The sequence below is a fragment of the Lathyrus oleraceus genome, chromosome 7 (assembly GCF_024323335.1).
Source record: "Lathyrus oleraceus cultivar Zhongwan6 chromosome 7, CAAS_Psat_ZW6_1.0, whole genome shotgun sequence".
NCBI lineage: Eukaryota > Viridiplantae > Streptophyta > Magnoliopsida > Fabales > Fabaceae > Lathyrus > Lathyrus oleraceus.
In genome coordinates this window covers 413854910-413874945 of record NC_066585.1, presented here as the reverse complement: position 1 = coordinate 413874945, position 20036 = coordinate 413854910, and positions in this window count along the sequence as shown.

Genomic DNA, 20036 nt, shown 5'->3' with positions numbered 1-20036 from the left:
GTCAAAGGATACCCTGAACATACCCAAACTGGAAAAGACACCTCTTAGAAAAATATCTATTGGTTCTATGTGTGTTGGCAGAAATTTTGGTAAAACCTAGAGTGTTCACAAGTTGTCACATGTGTTGTCTTGACATAAGATAACTTGTACTTGCAGAATGGTTAAAATGTGATTATGCAGGATTTTACTGAGATGTCAGACCCGATGTCATGACATCTGTATACAGAACATTCAGCCTGAATGTTATGTATTATGTGATTGCGTTTTTAATGCTAATCTGTGTATGATTGATGAGATGATTGAACACGTTATCAATCAGTAATTACAACTAGATTGACTTATTTTCCAAAGAGATATAATCAATTGTCTGAAGAAGATTTAAATGGAAAATAGTTTTAGGGTTTTATGATGTCCAAGCCCAGCCAAATGCTTCTATAAAAAGGACATGGAAAACCTGATTTGATACACAAGAAATAACGAACGAAATATTGAGAGAGAATAAGGGTTTTAGTCTTGTGTGGTCGTGTGAATTGTGAGCCATTCAATTCATCCATAGATGATTGAATTGGTTTGATTTTTTAGTTGTAATTTGTCCACTCTAAGCTTTAAAGCATGAGTGTGTGTTTACTTGATTGAAGCTTTTAAGTAAGATCAAGTATGTATCTTTGAAGAGTGTCTTCTTTTTATTGTAATTCTTGTTTTATATCACTAATGTGATTTAGGGGGAGTGAGTAGGATCTCATATCTAAGAGTTCTTAGGTAGAAGTCACACGGGTAGAGATTAGGTGAAAAGACTGTAACTTGAAGTTGTTTACTGAGAGTCTTTGAACTGATTCTGTTTAGTGGATTTCCTTCCTGGCTTGGTAGCCCCCAGACGTAGGTGAGTTTGCACCGAACTGGGTTAACAATTGCTTGTGTCTCTTCCATTACTGTTCTTTATCTTTTATCCTGTTTGTATTGTTCAGATATTAGTGTCGTGACATTACCTTCGACATCTCCTATCTGATACCAAAATTTCAATTGGTATCAGAGCAGACATCCTGCTCTAGTTCTGGGTGAGATCTAGGGACGTTACTTTCTGGTACTATAGATAGAGATGGAGGATCTGTTCACAGACCACCTATTCTGGATAGATCCAACTATGACTACTAGAAACCTCGAATGGTAGCCTTCCTAAAATCTCTGGATAAGAAGGCTTGGAAGGCTATTTTAACTGGCTGGGAACATCCAGTTATTACTAAGGATGGAGAAGCTACAACTGATAAGAAGGCTGAGGAACAATGGACCAAGGAGGAGGATGATCTAGCCCTTGGGAACTCTAAAGCATTGAATGCTATATTCAATGGAGTAGATAAGAATATCTTCAGATTGGTAAACAACTGTAAGGTGGCTAAAGATGCTTGGAACATTCTCAAAACCACTCATGAAGTCACCTCTAGAGTGAAGATGTCTAGACTGCAGCTGCTCACTACCAAATTTGAAAATTTAAGGATGAAAGAAGATGAAAATATTCATGAATTTCATATGAATATCCTTGAAATTGATAATGCCTCAGGAGCCCTGGGTGAGAAGATGTCAGATGAAAAACTAATGAGGAGAACACTCAGGTCACTTCCTAAGAGATTTGCCATGAAAGTGACAGCCATAGAAGAGTCTCAAGACATTTCCAATGTGAGAGTTGATGAGCTAATTGGATCCCTCCAAACATTTGAGATGGGAATGTGTGATGGATCTGAAAAGAAAGTCAAAAGCATAACCTTCATGTCAAACACTGAGGATAAAGGGGAGGAAAATGGTCAAGATATTGATGAAGATCTAGAAAATGATGTAGCATTGCTGGGAAGACAGTTCAACAGACTTCTGAAAAAGATGGATGTAAGGTCTAAGGCTAATGTCAAGAACATCTCATCTGACATCAGTAAATCCAACAATGCTGGAAGAAGAACAAGATCAGATGAAAAGCCCAAAGAAGGAAAAGGAGTTCAGTGCCATGAATGTGATGGGTATGGATACATTAGAACTGAATGTGGAACCTACCTCAAGAAACAGAAGAAGAGTCTTGCTGCTACTTGGTCTGATGAAAGTGAAACAGAAGAGTCTGCAAATCGTGTGACTGCCTTGACTGGAAGATGGGGTTCTGATGAAGATTCAAGTGATGATGAAGTGACCTTTGATGAGTTTGCCACTACCTACAGAGAGTTGTGTCACAGAAGTGAAGAAGTGTGCCAACAAGTTGAAAGTCAAAAGAAAGTGATAGCACAACTGGAGAATGAGAAGGCAGAACATTTGGAAACCATCTCTAAGTTAAAAACTAAAGTTGTATTCTTGAATTCTAAACTGGATGAGATGACAAAGTATGTCAGAATGCTGAACAATGGAACTGACACCTTAGACAAAATTCTCCAGCCTGGACAAATGGCAGGAGACAAGTCTGGCATTGGATTCAATGAATCTAAACCTGAATGCAGTCACACTGGTAGCAAACCTAAATCCAAACCTAAGTGCAGCAAACCAGAGATGTCACAACATATGTCACAATATCATAAAGGAAGACAGCAGAAAGGGAAACATCAAAGATGGAGATGTCATTACTGTGGAAAATTTGGCCACATAAAACCATTCTTCTATAAGTTGTATGGCTATCCTAGTCCTTCTCATCATAAACCTAGACCCAAACATCACATACCTGTCAACAGAAAACAATGGGTTCCTAGGACTGGTGTTACAAACTCGATAGCTCACACTTCCTTCAGAGTTTCAGCCAAAGAAGACTAGTATTTTGACAGTGGGTGCTCCAGACACATGACTGGAAACAAAAACCTGCTAACTGGCCTTCATCCTCATGCCACCAGCTATGTAACCTTTGGTGATGGAGAAAAGGGTGAAATCAATGGAATTGGTAAGCTTAATTGCCCTGGAGTTCCTAATCTTGACAATGTCCTACTTGTTAAGGGACTGACTGCAAACCTAATAAGCATCAGTCAACTATGTGACCAAGGTCTAACTGTAAACTTCACAAAAACTGAATGTCTGATTACTAATAAAGAAAATGAAGTGATCATGAAAGGGGTTAGGTCTAAGGACAACTGCTATATGTGGAGTTCTCAAGAAACTAGTTATTCATCAATGTGTACTCTAGCCAAAGAAGAAGAAGTGAAGACATGGCATCAAAGATTGGGCCATCTGCATCTTAAATGAATGAAGAGGATTATATTAGTTGAATTTGTTAGAGGAATTCCCAACTTGAAGATTGATGAAGGAAGAGTTTGTGGGGAATGTCAGATTGGAAAACAGACAAGGATGTCACACCAGAAGCTTAGACATGACACCACTTCCAGAGTGCTGGGACCCCTCCATATGGATTTGATGGGACCCATGCAGGTGGAAAGTCTTGGTGGGAAGAAGTATGCTTATGTAGTGGTAGATGACTTCTCCAGATACACCTGGGTCAATTTTATAAGAGAAAAATCTGATGTATTTGAAATCTTCAAAGATCTTTGTCTAAGACTTCAAAGAGAAAAAGAAACTCAAGTTATCAAAATCAGAAGTGATCATGGGAAGGAATTTGAGAACAGCAAATTTGCTGAATTCTGTGCATCAGAAGGAATTAGTCATGAGTTCTCATCTCCCATTACTCCCTAGCAAAATGGTGTGGTAGAAAGGAAAAATAGAACTCTCCAAGAATCAGCCAGAGCTATGATTCATGCCAAGAAATTGCCCTACCACTTCTGGGCTGAAGCTATGAACACAACCTGCTATGTTCACAACAGAGTAACCTTGAAGAAAGGGACTCCTACTACCTTATATGAAGTCTGGAAAGGGAGAAGACCTACAGTCGAATACTTCCATGTGTTTGGTAGTAAATGTTATATCTTGACTGATCGTGAACAAAGAAGGAAGATGGATCCCAAAAGTGATGAAGGAATATTTCTGGGCTACTCAACAAACAGCAGAGCATATAAAGTCTTTAATTCCAGAATAAAAGTAATGATGGAATCTATCAATGTTGTGGTTGATGATCAACAGCCTGATGTCACAGACGATGTTGAGACATCTCTAAATGATGCCCTAGCTGAGTTACCAGACAAAAATAATGAGAGTGAACCTCCTCAAGCTGAACCTGAAGCTGACAAAATCAACAAGGGACCCTCCATCAGAGTTCAGAAGGATCATCCCAAAGATCTCATTATAGAAGACCCAAATAAAGGGGTCACAACTAGATCAAGGGAAGTGATCTCACATGGCTGTTTTGTGTCCAAGATTGAGCCTAGGAATGTCAAGGAAGCCTTGACTGATGAGTTCTGGATCAATGCCATGCAGGAAGAGTTAGTCCAATTCAAGAGGAATGAAGTATGGGAACTGGTTCCAAGACCTGAAGGAATAAATGTCATAGGTACAAAGTGGGTGTATAAGAATAAATCTGATGAACAAGGGGTGGTTACTAAAAATAAAGCAAGATTGGTAGCACAAGGATATACTCAAGTTGAAGGAGTTGACTTTGATAAAACATTTGCCCCTGTAGCTCGCCTTGAGTCCATTAGACTATTACTTGGAGTGGCATGTATTCTGAAGTTCAAACTGTTCCAAATGGATGTAAAAAGTGCCTTCTTGAATGGCTATTTAAATGAGGAAGTATATGTTGAACAACCTAAAGGATTCACAGATCCAAATCTTCAAAAGCATGTGTACAAGTTGAGGAAAGCCCTCTATGGTTTGAAACAAGCTCCTAGGGCTTGGTATGAGAGACTCATAGTGTTCCTCACTAACAATGGATACAGGAAGGGAGGTATTGACAAAACCCTATTTGTTAAGAATGAAGGAGGAAAACTCATGGTGGCTCAAATATATATGGATGATATTGTGTTTGGTGGGATGTCAGATCAGATGGTCGAACATTTTGTTAAACAAATGCAGTCTGAGTTTGAAATGAGCCTTGTTGGAGAGCTGGCCTATTTTCTTGGGCTACAAGTCAAGCAGATGGAAGATTCTATCTTTCTATCTCAAAGCAAATATGCCAAAAACATTGTTAAGAAGTTTGGCATGGAGAATGCAAGTCATAAAAGGACACCTGCTCCTACACATCTGAAAGTCTCCAAAGATGAAAATGGTGTTAGTGTAGATCAAAGTCTATACAGAAGCATGATAGGAAGTCTGCTATATCTCACAACAAGCAGACCTGACATTGCATTTGCTGTAGGTGTTTGTGCTAGATATCAAGCTGAACCAAAAGTCAGTTACATAAACCAAGTGAAGAGGATACTGAAATATGTCAATGGCACCAGTGACTCTGGGATGCTATATACTCATGGATCTGGATCTATGCTGACTGGTTACTGTGATGCTGACTGGGCTGGAAGTGCTGATGATAGGAAAAGCACATCAGGAGGATGTTTCTTCTTGGGGAACAACTTAATATCATGGTTTAGTAAGAAACAAAATTGTGTGTCCCTATCCACTGCTGAAGCTGAATACATAGCAGCTGGGAGTAGTTGCTCTTAACTGGATTGGATGAAACAAATGTTGACTGAATAAAATGTCACACAAGATGTCATGGCATTGTACTGTGACAACCTGAGTGCTATAAACATTTCTAAGAATCCTATTCAGCATAGTAGGACAAAGCACATTGATATTCGTCATCACTTTATTAGAGAACTAGTGGAAAAGAAAATCATAGCCCTAGAGCATGTTACTACTGAAATACAATTAGCTGACATATTTACAAAGGCTTTGGATGCTAATCAATTTGAATGTTTAAGAGGGAAATTAGGGATTTGTATCCATGAGAATTTATAGCAATTAATTTGGAGTGGGAAAGGTAATAAAAATATTGTCTGCCCACTTAAAAGAAAGTGCCCCATTTATGGTAAATCATTACCTAGTATTGGAACTACCATCTATAGCATTCTCACATGCAACCTCAGCTCAACCACTTCCATCTTCCTCAAACTTTATCGACCATCTCTGCTAGGGCAACAAAAATTCTTTCACAAGCTCAACAAGATGTCACAACATCCTTCATCTTCTGGTTCTAAACCCGTGCACAAAGCAAGAACACCCTCCATGGATTTTCTGCATGAAGACATTTTGGAAGTGATTCCCTTATCAGTCATCCCAGGCGACGCCCCTGGTCCATCCTCCACTGCAGGGCACACTCAAGGTAACAACTTTGATAACCCTACCTCTAAAGATGACATGCATCATACTGATCGTGTCATTAGAAATTTGGTCACGAGGATCCTGAATGAAGGACACTCAATCAAGGGAGTTTCAACTCCTCTGTCTAGAAGGGACCCCTCACCTGAGGTGTAACCTTACAATGAGAAAGATGATGAGTCATCTAGGTCGGAGAAAGATATAGCTGCTAAGGGACTGTGTTCTTTAGGGCAAACCATGCCTTGTAAGAAATCTGTAGATGCTTCTCAGTCTAAGAAGCATGACTCTGGTAAGAAAGTGATTGACTTGGAAGAAGAGAGCTCATATGATGAAGATGAAAGCTTGCTTCATCACTTGGAGCCAAGGGTTTCTAAGAGAATGAAGACCAGGAAAGGCAGGTTTGTGGTTGAGATGATGACAGCCAGAACTAGTAAGAAGGCTACTGCTGTAGGCCCTTCAAAGTCATGGAGTAAAGTGGAGGTAAAGAAGAGAAAGGTAAGAGAAAGTTTTGATTCATAGGAAGATGTTAAAGACGATGTCCCAGACATCTCTCCTGTCAAAAAGCAAAGAGTTAGAAAATCCCCTGCTAAGGTTGCTGCCGTGCATTTGGATAACATTTCCTTCCATTTGGAAGATGGTGCAGCCAAGTGGAAATTTGTAATTCAAAGGAGAGTAGCTGTGAAAAGAGAACTGGGAAAGGATGTTGTGGAAGTTAAGGAGGTTATGGATTTGATCAAGTCTATTGGTTTAATGAAAACAGTTAGTGGGTTACCCCAATGTTTTGAAGGTCTTGTTAAGGAGTTTGTGATGAACATCCTTGAGGACATTGCTGGCAAGAACAGTAAAGAGTTTTGTAAGGTGTTTGTTAGAGGAAAATGTGTGAAGTTCTCCCCAACTGTGATCAATAAGTTCCTAGGAAGAGGAACAGAAGGTGTTGTTGAATTAGAGGCCACAGACAATGAGGTCTGTAGGAAAATCACTGTTGGACAGGTCAAGGAGTGGCCAAGCAAAAAGCATCTCTCTACTGGCAAATTAACTGTAAAATATGCTATCTTGTATAAGATAGGGTCAGCCAACTGGGTACCAACAAACCACATCTCAACAATCTCTAATGCTCTTGGAAGGATCATATTTTCTATTGGAACCAAGCTTAACTTTGATTATGGAAGGTTCATGTTTGAACAAATTGTCAAACATGCTTCCACAAATGCAGTGAAGTTGCCAATTGCTTTTCCCTCAATAATTTGTGGGATAATCTTAAGCCAGCAACTTGGTATTTTGAGCACAAGTGATATCCCTAGTAGAAGAAAACCTTCATTGTCAGTTCATTACAAGTTATTTGAAGGCAGTCATGTCAATGACATTGTCATGACATCTGTGATGAAGAAGCCAGCCTCTCAAGGTGGCTTGATTGCTGAACTGAAAGAGACTTGTAAGGAATTGGAGACTAGGATAAGGGTGACTAAGGCTAGGAAAGAAGCTTTAGAGGTTCTAATTAATAGCTTGGAACAAGGAGACATGGATAATGTTGGTTAAGCCAAGGAAATAGATGCCCACACCTCTAGTGAGAGGTCTGAGTCTTAAGAGAAATCAAGTGGCAGTTCTGGATCTGAAGCTGATGAAAATGCTAGCTCCTCAGACTGGGTGGTGGTGAAGATGGTTCCCCTGTTATCATATTGTGTTGTTCTGGAAGCTTTGATGTTTGATGTTTTTTTTGGCAGTCTTGCTATGATGCCTTGATGTAATTTTTGGGTTCTTTGTGATTTCTCTGGATTTCTTTTTATCTCAGCTGATATAGCTGTGTATAATTATGGTTCTATAACATCTGACTTTATGTTTTAACATTCTATATGTTTTAACACTCTATGTGACATTCTATGTTGGACTAATTGACATTTATTTTGTCTAATTGGTCACTTTGGTCTATTTTGACTAAAAAGGGGGGAGAAGTTAATATGTGAAGAGTTGCAGTTAATGTATGGAGAGCTGCAGTTAATATGTGCTGAAGTAGCTAGGCTAAACAGATGACAGCTGATGTTGAACAGAATGAGGTTCTGTGTTGTACAGGTGATGTTGAAGGAGATGTCAGAAGGGGTGATGAATGTTACAGGTGTTGTTGAAGGAGATGTCTGTGTTGAACAGACTTAGAGGGAGAAGAAGCACTTATGTGTTTATTGTGTGTTTAATGCTAGTTGATATTATAGCTAGTAAATGTGTGGTTATTACTTCTGCTGATATGTTTTTACTCTTGTGAACAAATGGACTTATATATGTTTTAGCCAAAATTTTCCAAAGGGGGAGTTTGTTGGTTCTATGTGTGTTGGTAGCAATTTTGGTAAAACCTAGAGTGTTCACAAGTTGTCACATGTGTTGTCTTGACATAAGATAACTTGTACCTGCAGAATGGTTAAAATGTGATTATGCAGGATGTCAGACCCGATGTCATGACATTTGTATACAGAACATTCAGCCTGAACATTATGTATTATGTGATTGCGTTTTTAATGCTAATCTGTGTATGATTGATGAGATGATTGAACACGTTATCAATCAGTAATTACAACTAGATTGACTTATTTTCCAAAGAGATATAATCAACCGTCTGAAGAAGATTTGAATGGAAAATAGTTTTAGGGTTTTATGATGTCCAAGCCCAGCCAAATGCTTCTATAAAAAGGACATGGAAAACCTGATTTGATACACAAGAAATAACGAACGAAATATTGAGAGAGAATAAGGGTTTTAGTCTTGTGTGGTCGTGTGAATTGTAAGCCATTCAATTCATCCATAGATGATTGAATTGGTTTGATTTTTGAGTTGTAATTTGTCCACTCTAAGCTTTGAAGCATGATTGTGTGTTTACTTGATTGAAGCTTTTAAGTAAGATCAAGTATGTGTCTTTGAAGAGTGTCTTCTTTTCATTGTAATTCTTGTTTTATATCATTGTTGTGATTGAGGGGGAATGAGTAGGATCTCATATCTAAGAGTTCTTAGGTAGAAGTCACACGGGTAGAGATTAGGTGAAAAGACTGTAACTTGAAGTTGTTTATTGAGAGTCTTTGAACTGATTCTGTTTAGTGGATTTCCTTCCTGGCTTGGTAGCCCCCATACGTAGGTGAGTTTGCACCGAACCGGGTTAACAATTGCTTGTGTCTCTTGCATTACTGTTCTTTATCTTTTATCCTGTTTGTATTGTTCAGATATTGGTGTCGTGACATTACCTTCGACATCTCATATCTAATACCAGAATTTCAATATCTATCCATTGAAATATACCATCGCAAATAGCCCAAAAACAAGGAAGTGTCATTAAAGTCCTGATGCACAATATTCTCTATGTAGGGTGTTCATATGACATCGTATGCAATACGTGTATCGATCTTTCGCATGTACTTCTAAAGACATCTGATGCGTGCTTTTCGCAAGTATACGAACGCGTCAGAGTAATATAAAAGATTGTTGAATCCACAGAGACCAAGTGTCAATCTATCGTTATCTATTGTTACGGTGCTTATCTAAGGTAATCGAAATAGGGGGTTTTAGAGTGCACAATGAAAAATAAAGTATTAAATAAAATTCAATTAATAAGGACAGGTTCAAATGTAATTCACATAATCAATTAATAATCCAAGTACTTGCTAATAGAATTACTTATGGGCAGTGTTTCCTACTTTGAAAAGAACCAATTTAACAGGAACTGTCGCTTTCGCGTATTCAGAACCGAGTTGTACTCCCTAATCAAACCCTCTTATTGTCACTTATAAAAAGGCGCGCGTTGCGTTAAAGTAGTAAACCTATTTTTAAGAAATATAGTATCTTGACTAAGTTGAAAAGTATTTTGACCTGGATTTCTTAACCAAAAGAGGTTCTCACGAACCAGACTCTAAACTTATAAATGCGTCCGAAAATAGTTTTAAAATCACTTTTCTTTTTAAGTTAAAAACTCCTAATGAACTAAACAAAGCGCTTTCGCTGTATTTGAAATAGTTAAAAACAACTAAGTTTAAAAGGACGTTGGACGGCTCTCGATCTTACCCAACGGAAATTAAGTGAGGGAAAACTTAAGTTGAAAGTCAAAACAGTCCTTAAGTGTTTCTACGAACAATTGTACGGATTATCGGTTCAATTACGATCCTTACATTCTAGCCTTTATAGGTTTAGCTAGACATAGTAAAGTAAAGGTGCATTTTAATTTAAAAAAAAGTAGTGCGAATGCGAGAAATAAATAAAAGTAGTGCGAGTGCGAGAAATAAATAAAAGTAGTGCGAGTGCGAGAAATAAATAAAAGTAGTGCAAGTGCGGGGAAGTAAAGTAGACAAAGGTAAAGTAATAAAACCTGCTTCAATCGGAGGGTTGGATAAAGTGCAAAATGGAAATGAAAATGGCGGCAGGATTAACTTCCTTCCAAAGTGCTCCAAACTCGATTACAGACTCGATTACACAGTTATGGAAACACTCCGATGTGAAGCGATTACCACTTTTACAATACTGAATATATGCCTAATTGTAACTAAGTTTGTTCTAAGTTTGGATGATGAAACAAATGAAATCGAGTCTCTATTTATAAGCAAGGAAAATAATGGAAATGACAAGGATGCCCTTCAGTTTGAATTTGGGAGGGAAACTTCTTTCTTCTTGTGGCGCTCGACACAACACCATGGCGCCCGCCATAAGGGTAAATTGTGGTGTCCAAGTGGAGATAGTGGGAGACGTGGCAGTTAAGGGGAAGTTGAACTATGACACGTCATGGCTGGACCCATGGCGCCAGCCACAGTGGGAGCCACAAGTGCAAAATGCTGATTTTTAGGCTTTTTAGCTCGTTTTCACTCCTTTTCTCGATCGGGGCTCTGATTAGATTGAAAACCTGAAAACAAAGAAAAACGTAGTAATAACATAACAAAATAACAATAAAACAACTAAAATGCATGCGAAATCGGAGTCGAAAATATGGTGAATTTCAGTGTTATCAAATTCTCCCACACTTAAACCCTTGCTTGTCCTCAAGCAAAACACTAAAAAGCTCAAAGAAGAAAAACTGGTGTCAACGAGTGATTCGGGCTAGAAAGGCTTCTAAGTTCAAGTCAGGATGCAGTGATAGGTACTAACTGAGTGAACTAAGGGTATCGTGATGACACTTATCCGCAGACACAGACATAAACTCCATTCCTATATTAACCAACCCATATCATCCCACAATACCTAGGCCTACCTCTTCATCTCTTTTTGGGTCCTTTTCATTCAGGTGCAGTCACATTAAGCCCGTTATCCGTACATGCTTCATAGCAGAGTGACCAATTAGTGATTCTGATCCTAAACATAGGGTTTCTGGTACATAAATCTGTGTAAAACCTTTTATTTGACCCAAATGCAGTTGTGGGGGATCAGATAGTTATCCGTCCTACCGAGTTCAGCGCCAGGTACCTCTGAACCAACTAACAGCGAGTGAGTTTTTTCTTTTTCTTTTTCTTTTGTAGCAAATTTTTATAACTTTTTGGTTTAAATGACTTTGTGAGGGTCACCTATACCGGAGTTGCCTTTTCTTTTCTTTTATTTATTTCACTGGATCATTCACTTATGTTCATCGGTCCCCTACGTAGAGGATGCGTAGGCCGGAGTTGACTGCTAGAATAAACTACTGAGGACTAGACTGAAATGATGATTAAGGTCATGGTATATGGGGTTTCGGGAGTGATTCCTATATTCATGAAGTCTATGGTGCTAAAATGATACTGATGTTTCAAAAAGTTCTCCCAAGTCACTACATCCTAACTCAAACCTGTCTTAAAGCCCAAAAACTTTCAGAATAACACTGTTTTCTTTTTGCAAAAATGTTTGGTAGGGCTAAAGGAATGGGGAGATTAGAATGTACTAAAGATACACTATACTGGTGACTCGTCAGACACATGCATTTTCTAAAACATTTTAACTAAAAGCAAAATAGAACAAAGTAAACTAAAAAGCAATAAAAATAGATAATCTAACTAAAAACAGCAAAGAAAAACAGAAAGCGATAAAATCTCCTCCCACACTTAAATCGAACATTGTCACCAATGTTTCGAAATAAGATAAGGGGGGGAGTAACCTGACATACTACTACTGACCACTGGTACCTTCGCCATCCTGAGGTGGACGACGGGATCGGCTGCGACGACGGTCTCTCTGATCCATCCTGGCCTGTAAGGCATCCTGAGCAGTCCTCACCTCTCGAAGGTTGCTTAAAATGGAACCCTGAGTGGCCTCTATCAGCGCAGAATGTTGATGGTGGTAGTTCTGCTAACGGGCTTGCTCGTTTGTGATCGTAAGCAGGGACTGTACAACAGTCTCATAGGATCGATCTGTCCTCCGCTGCGATTCTTGCATGAAGCTCATGTTGTTCGCCAGTTGTTGCTGAATGGTAGAGAGTAGGTCGTCACACCTTTGCTCTCTAGCCATGTGATCGCACCACATCTCCTCTGTAATATAGAAGCCAGGAGCAGAACCTGCAAAAGAAGAAGATGGTGCGGTGTGTGGTGATGAAGGGTGATAGGGGGACACATGAGGTACGGGAGATTGCTCTCTCCGATCAAATTCTTCATCAGTGTCGTGTCCCTCCTCATCAGGAATATTAGGAGGAAGTGGACCCAATACAGGTGGAGCATCTAAAACATAGGTTTAATTCCTTTCATTACGTACATCAGTACGTCTAGTGCATGGTAAGACAACAGATGGGATAGCTATACCATGAATCATAAGCACATAACCTCCCTCTCTTCTCAATCGGCATAATTTCATATCTCTCAGAAATTTTAGGTTGGTTGTGCGAGGAGCTATGGGATCTAAGGTAGCTATCTCATTGTTCAGGTTAAGAGCCCGAGCAATAGACGTAATGAGTCCTCCAAAAACAATAGGTCTCACTTTATAAAGAGTTAAAGCCATATGAGCAATCATAAACGGGACCGAATTAATTCTCCTATTTGTGAGGCTTCCTTGTAAAAATAGAAGCTCTCGAGCATTGACCTTGTTTGGATTCTCCCGGCCAAAAATAGTACAGGCCAACAGATATCTAAAAACTCTGATGGTCGGGTTATGGATGGTCGAGGCAAGAATTCCTTCAAAAGAATTTATTGAAGTGTTAGACAATCTCTTCCAGAAGGAAAACACCTCGACCGACCAATCTGAATCCAAAGGGGCCTCACAAATAGCACCTTCCCCATGAGGAATTCCTAACAGACCTGCTAGTTCGTCGGTACTAAATTCATACTCAACAGCAAACATTCTAAATCGGACAATACCAACTGTACTAGCAGTGTTAGGACTGACAATATAAATTAAAGAGCTTAAAAACTCGATTGTCAATCGCTCAAAGGTATGCTCTCTGTTTGAAAAGGTAGTGTGCAAGCCTAAGTTATCTAATAAATGAAAAATGTTATGGTAGATACCCAAAGTGTAAAGACAATTATCATCCACGTACCTTGTCGGGAGAATTTCCCGATTTTGCAACCTTTCGATAATCTTTCTTTGCCTATCCCCCGATTTCCCTTCGCGAAGAATAAATCCATTGAACTCCATTATTTAGCTCTTGCAATGTGATGAAGAAGATGAAGATGGGTTTGTATAAAGGTGAGATTTTTATGAATATTGACGGATGAAAATGAAAATGGAAGTTGGGAAAGTGACTTGTATGGTGGGAAGATAAGAAATGCAGGAGCTTTTATGGGGTTCAAGGGAGTTTTTGGAAGGTGAAAAAAATGGGTTTTGGAGGTTTGAAAGTTTGAAAATGGTGAAAAATATGAATCTGCCCCGAGCTTTATCAGACGCCGTGGCGGGCGCCACATATCCATGGCGGGTGCCACAAGGCTAATTTCTGTTGGGCCGGATTTTTACTCATTTTGCATGGGCTTCTCCATTCTCTTTTTGGTTGGGGGATTCGGATAGCATTTGCATTGTTTTTCCTAATGAAATAAGGCTTGCACAATTTTATAAAAAATAAATTTTAAATATTAGACTAATAAATAAATAAATAATTAATATATTTAGACTATAATAAATATAAAGGGAATAAACACACATAATATATATATATATATATATATATATATATATATATATATATATATATATATATATATATATATATATATATATATATATATATATATATATATATATATATATATATATTATATATATATATATATATATATATATATCAATGTGCTGACATAGTTAGGAAATATACCAAATGCAATAATATAAAATAAGTTAGGGAAATGCGAAAAATAAATAAATAATAATATAACCATAAATGAGACAAAATAAACGAGATGGTAAACTCAAATAGCAGGGGGCTCCTCTGCCTGACTGAATCCACGAAGTACGGCTATCTCCTGACGAAGCTCTGCGATCTCTTGGTACAAACAATCAGCCTCAGTAGCATATGTGAGATCGGATACCGCCATCTGTAAAGTGAGGTCAACCACCTCCTGTCTAAGCTCGGTAATCTCTCTGCGACACTCAGCAATCTGCGTGCGGATATCTGGGGTATGCAAAGATAAATTATTAGAGAGCACCGTAATTCTGGGTGAAGGCGGTGTAGGAGTATATTCAACAACAGGTGGAGATCTAGGCTCCTCAATAGTCTTTCCATGACCCTCCAAAGCATAACTCCAGTTAGTTGGGTCACGAATACTGGTCATCATCGGATCTGGCAGTGTAAAGTAGTGCATCGTCTCGCCATCAATCAGCAATTTGAACTGTCTGGGATTGAAAGAGGATCTCCTCATCAATCCTCTGGTCAAGCAGAAATCGATATCCATAGTAGTGTATCCACAGAAAGTCCTGAGATGGAGTAGCTTGCGGGATAGACCTAAGGCAATGGCAATCTGTGTGACGATCCCTCCTACATGAATAACTCCTTCGGATGATCTGGCAACACTGCTAAGGCCACACAGCAGAAAGTTCCCACATGCCACAGGGCATGACTGGGATGCACAAAACAACAGAAATATCTTTTCCTCACTCAACAGAGTCTCAGCATCTGGTCTTCCAAGAAAAGAGTTTGCTAGTATCATCTAGAAATACCTCATAGCAGGGTTGTGGATAGCTTGGGATAACTGAGTAGAAGGATCCTAACTCCCTCCACTAGAGATAATGCTCCAAAATTTCTCCACTTCCTTACCCAGAAAGTATCCCATCGGCGTCTCAGGGATAGCGTCGGGGGTAATCTGAAAACCTAATAAGTCACCAAACTCCTTCTGGCTGAAAGAGTACTCAATCCCGAATAGCCTGAAAACAGCATATCCATCTGGTCCGGAGTAAGGATCGTAATCAAACGAACTAAGGAACTCCAGAGTCAAGTTCCTGTAGGTGTTGCTTAGGTCATCAGCGAATTCATCCCATTGGAGTTGGTGGCACAAAAATCTGATGCTTGGCTCAATGCCTAGGGCTTCCATGCAATCCTGGTCTGGGTAGCGTGTAGGGGCCATAGGGCGCTGGTAGAGACTATGTAACGCTCTATCTGGGCATCATCTCTGAAAGCTACGTACATGTCATCAAAGTTCTGCATCCTGCAAAGGTTAGGGAAAAAGGATCCTGAAAACACAAACATTGCAAATACTATTTAGTCCTGTGAAAATATGATTAAAAATAAAATAAAGTAAATAAATGCAAAAAAGTAAAACAAGATAAGAAAACCGTGGGTTTCCTCCCAAGCAGCGCTTATTTAACGTCATTAGCTTGACGATTGAAATTTCTACACCTGTTGTAGGAATCGGTGGATCTATCAGAGTGTGGCTGGAGTAGTCTGTTGGAATGTCTCCTCCTTCGTAGAGCTTCAGTCTTTGTCCATTTACAATGAATGGACTACAGGTTTCATTCTTGATTTCTACAGCTCCGGATCTTAGAATCTTAGATACTTTGAAAGGGACAGTCCATCTTGAACGTAGCTTCCCAGGGAAGAGTCGTAACCTAGAATTGAACAGGAGAACAGGGTCGCCTATATTGAAATCTTTCTTCACTACTCTTTTGTCATGCCAAGCTTTTGTTCTCTCTTTGTATATTTTGGCATTCTTGTAGGCAGATTGCCTGAGTTCTTCCAGTTTGTGAATGTCAAGGATACGTTTTTCACCAGCGGTCAAGTAATCTAAATTCAAAGTTTTAATGGCCCAATAGGCCTTATGCTCTAATTCAAAAGGTAAATGACAGGATTTTCCATAGACTAGTTGGTAGGGAGTTGTACCTATAGGGGTTTTGAGAATGGTTCGGTAGGCCCATAATGCTTCTTGAAGCTTCTGAGACCAGTCTCTTCTAGAGATAGAAACAGTTTTTTCTAGAATTTGTTTTATCTCCCTATTGGATACTTCTACTTGGCCACTAGTCTGCGGGTGGTATGGTGTTTCTACTCTATGCCTAACTCCACATTTGCTTAAAAGTTTATCAAATATTCTCGATATGAAGTGCGATCCTCCATCGCTTATGACTAAACGGGGTGTTCCAAATTTGGGGAATATGTAGTTTTTAAATAACTTGATCACCACTCTAGTGTCGTTTGTGGGTGCAGCTATAGCTTCAATCCACTTAGACACGTAGTCCACAGCTACTAAGATATACTTGTTTCCTAAAGATGGCGGGAAAGGTCCCATGAAATCTATACCCCAAACGTCGAAGAGTTCTACTTCCTGAATGTTTCTTAGAGGCATTTCGCCACGCCTTGAAATATTTCCCGTGCGTTGGCATCTATCACATTTGACAATGCAAGCATGGACATCATGCCACATGGTAGGTCAGAATAGGCCAGCTTGAAGAATCTTGGCGTATGTCTTAGAGGTGCTCGCATGTCCACCATAGGGTGTAGAGTGACAATGCTCAATTATACTTTTTACCTCCTCTTCTGGAACGCAACGGTGAAAAATGCTGTCTTTACCCCTTTTGAAAAGGAGCGGTTCGTCCCAATAAAAGTTTCTTACATCGTTGAAGAACTTCTTCTTCCGGTGGTAGTCAAGATCAGGGGGCACGATATCAGCAGCTAGGTAATTAACAAAATCTGCATACCATGGCACGTTACTTACAACTAAGGATTTTTGGAAGTGCTCATGAGGGTCTAGGCTATCGTCTTCAATTGCTTCTAGTCTAGCTATCAGTCTATCATAGGCAAAATCATCATTTATGGGTACTAAGTATGGTTTCAGGTGTTCTAGCCTAGAAAGGTGATCATCTACTACATTTTCAGTGCCATTTTTATCTCTGATGTCTAAATTAAACTCTTGTAGTAACAGAATCCATCAGAGTAACCTGGGCTTGGCGTCTTTTTTACTTAATAGGTAACGAATGGCAGCATGATCGGTGTAAACTATAATTTTGGCTCCTACTAGATAAGATCTAAATTTGTCTATAGCGAAAACTACAACGAGTAATTCCTTTTCAGTTGTTGCGTAGTTAAGTTGGGCAGCGTCTAGGGTTCTACTGGCATAATAAATCACATGTAATTTTTTATCTTTCCTTTGTCCTAGAATGGCTCCAACGGCATAATCACTAGCATCGCTGTAAGACCCCAAATTTGACCCTAAGATCCCTCATGGCATCATAACATTGCATTTGCAAAGCCTCAAGGATCATGAGCATCTTGGTTCCCTTTGCCTTTGGGTGGGACCTCTTGTGAGTGGTTTGAGATCACCAAGCATGCTTGAATTGTATATTATTTCTTTTATCATTTTTATTCACTAACCAAAAGCACAAAAATATGTCACTAACATCTTTTGTTTGTAGCTTGAGCAATCACAAGGTCAAAAGCTCATAGGAGATCATTGGTACAAAGATATGGCCAAGAGAAGATGAAGGCAAGCATGGCAATGGTTCCCAAAGCTCTCATCCATCAAATATGCCTCCCAAGTATCTCAATTCATCATTTTGATTAAGGCAAGTCAAAGGGTTGAGGTTTGTTCCTCAAGGAAACCCTAATTCATCTGATCACCCACAATGCCTTGCTAATGAAGCAACCTCAGCCCATGGTCAAATACAATCAAGGGAAGTTCTTTAATTCATCATTTAATGCATATTTGAACTTATTTGAGTGTCCCCAATCATCAATTCATCAAGATATGAGTTATGGACTTGAGAAGTTGATCAGTCAATTCATCTAACTATTTTGAAATGCACTGAGACTTAACTTTTTGTGTGTCTGTAAAATGGAGATGATCCAAAAAGCACAAATGTTCTTAAGGACAATATGAACAACTTTCATGTTCATCAAAAATTTATTTGAAGCTTGGAAGGTAATCTCCCATTCCAAGACATTATAGGTCATTTTGACTGAAACCCTAATTTTGGGTCAACTTCTCAAGAACATAACTCATTCATTTTTTATGATTTTGAGGTGGGATCAAATGAATTGGAAAGCTTAAGATGTCTACTTTAAATGTTATGTTGAACAAAATTTCAAAATATCAAAAGAAATACATATGATAATGCAAAACATTATAGGTCATTTGGACCAAATGCATTGAAAGGCAAAAAAGTCCAACTTCAAGTGCCCATAATTTCTTCATCAAAACTCCAAATGATGCAAAATTTAAGTTCATTTTGATTGTCTTGAAAATATCTACAACTTTAATGTTGGAAGTTTTTTCATTTGAAGCTGCATCATCAAAACAGAAAGGCTTGAACATTGGCCAAATTTGGAAACTTCACTTATGCATGTTTTGCACCTTATGCTTAAAACTCAAAATTCACTAATTTCCAAGGCCCAATTGAAATTTTGTTCAACATAACAGTTGTTCCTTGCATCAAAACCTTTCCAACCATTACTCATATGCTCATGTTTGGATTTTCTAATTGGCATTTTCGAAGAGATGAAGTTTTAGGCACAATTATGCAATTCATGGTGAAACTTCATACACAAGCAATTACCATTCAAAATGCACGTCCATTTCACTTCAGAATGAGCTCAACTTGCATTTGCATTTGATCTTGGGCCTCACATGCGCATGTACATGCCCATGCATGGAGGATCCAATTTCATGCACATGAGTTTGATCACCCTTGCCTTGCCTCTCCATCTATAAATAGAAGCACCATTTCATTCAACTTCGATCCCTGAATCAATCTGAAATGCTGTAGAAATCAAAACCTAGCCATCACTAAAGGAATTTCTACTTTCTTCTAAAAAATTCAGATCTGAATTTCAACTACCTTGGTTGATTTTCAGACCTACAATTCCTTAGCCTTGCTTCATCTTCATCACTAGATCCTACTGCAAGCTTTAGTTGAGAAGAATCGTGCTCTCCAGACATGCATTTCAAAGGTGGATATCAGAACTTTTTCTCTTCGAAACTCATTGTTTCTTGCTTATTTCTTGAGTTCCTTGGCTTGGCTGAAGTCCTCTCACTAGAGGCATTTGATTTGTGCTTTCAATTTTGTAAAAACATGAAGTTCAGCATGAACACCATATTTTTCTTCTTCTGATTTCTCTTTCTATGGAGATCTAGAAGAGAAAATAATGGTACAGAGGTGATGTACATCACCCCAGCTTTCCAATGATATGAGGATCGCTCGTTTTCATTAAAATTTGATGACTTGCAACTTTGGCCGGAATCCCTGGACTCGCTGGAGAAGACGGTGGTGTACACCACCGTCCGTTTGCCAGGTTGAACATGGGCCCTTGGATCTGATTTCCAGATCTAATCTCCACCTTCCATTTTTATGACTTTTTTTAATTCAGTGTGTGATTGCATTGACTTGGACTCATGGTGAGCGCGCACCTCTGGACCATTAGATGTGCCAGGTCAATTAATGAAATCTCATCCAACGTCTCCTGATTTTTGCTATTTTTTATTTTCTGATTTTATTTTCTTTAATTCCCTTATATTTCAAAAATTCATAACTCTTTCATTTTAATTCCAAAAAAT